A 526-nucleotide genomic window follows, 5' to 3' on the forward strand; every position below is an offset into this window, starting at 1 on the left:
AAAAAACAAAGGGTAGGACGTCGCACCTTGATCGGGGAGCAACGAAAATGTTTAATGTAGGTACAGGGTGGTCCACAGACCCCTTCCTTTATTTTGCGTATACTGTAGCGCGCATAGAGGCGGGCGGGCGGGCTTGCCTACCGTCGCTCTCCGCGGCGCCTTATGGCCCGGTGCGACCCGTGCGAGTAGGCAACCCGCCCGCACGACTGCGTGCGGTACAGTATAAGCAAAATAAAGGAAGGAGGGGTCGGTGGACTGCCATGAGGCCTTTTTGAAAAACGCACCATTAGCGCGAAGTTTTAGTGTACCTTTACATTGACATTTGAAAGGCATTAATGTGGCGTACCTTTAAATGGTAAAACGTCCTACCTTGCTCTTGAAAGTGTAGCAAACATGTTCTTGGACTGCTCTCTACAATGTCATGCTCTCTAAACACAAACTGTAAAAATGCAAATGTTTTAAATACTAAAAACACCAACATCAAAGCTTCCAAAGAATACATACAAATATTAAAAGAGGAAAAAGG

This window comes from Frankliniella occidentalis, unplaced genomic scaffold (genome assembly GCF_000697945.3).
Source record: "Frankliniella occidentalis isolate FOCC.00 unplaced genomic scaffold, Focc_3.1 Scaffold61, whole genome shotgun sequence".
NCBI classification, from domain to species: Eukaryota; Metazoa; Arthropoda; class Insecta; order Thysanoptera; family Thripidae; genus Frankliniella; species Frankliniella occidentalis.